Source organism: Arachis ipaensis, chromosome B06 (genome assembly GCF_000816755.2).
Source record: "Arachis ipaensis cultivar K30076 chromosome B06, Araip1.1, whole genome shotgun sequence".
In the NCBI taxonomy this organism is placed as follows: domain Eukaryota; kingdom Viridiplantae; phylum Streptophyta; class Magnoliopsida; order Fabales; family Fabaceae; genus Arachis; species Arachis ipaensis.
The window spans coordinates 119,067,068-119,067,905 of record NC_029790.2 but is presented as its reverse complement, the minus strand read 5'-3'; positions in this window follow the sequence as shown (position 1 = coordinate 119,067,905).

The window sequence follows — 838 nt, the reverse complement described above, 5'->3', positions numbered from 1 at the left end:
TATAATTTTATTCAATTTTTATTTAATTTTTTTAATTTAAAAAGTTATAATTAAATTTTTATATTAGATAAAAATTTTTAATTATGTCATTTCTAGTATTTTTATTATAAATATATTTTTTAAATAGAATAAACTATGTCACTATCTACGAATATTCAGAACATCAGACAAATAATTTTGTATCTATAAAAGATTTATAATTAAATTTTTATATTAGATAAAAATTTTTAATTATGTCATTTCTAATATTTTTATTATAAATATATTTTTTAAATAGAATAAACTATGTCACTATCTACGAATATTCAGAACATCAGACAAATAATTTTGTATCTATAAAAGATGAATTTCAATTGATCCAAAAATACTCTAAACTTAAAATATTATCCAAAATTTCAAAATTATCTCTCCTAACCTAACCTATCTTATCCCTAATCAATAACCCTTTACCATTGACACCTGAATCCTTCCTCAATTAACTCTCATCTTAGCTATTACCATTGTCATTGCCACTACCACCATTACCACCCAAAGCTACTCGTGGTGCTAGGGAAGTCTTTGTTTTGTCTCTTACTCGAGTTGAGCGAGAGACCAAAATCGTCGAGCACTACAAGAAAGTCGTCAGATACCGTCAGATTTACTGGCGAATTTACAAAAAAAAATCACTAGTAACCTGTTTATCATCGAATTTAGCGACGGAATAAATCCGACAGTATAAACCTCGCCGGTAATTGTTTACCGGTGGATTTTTTCGTCCGCTGCTAATTACCAGCGAATGTAAAATTTTAATTGCGAATATCTAGAGCTTGTTACTGTCGAATTTTTTTTACGGTAAACT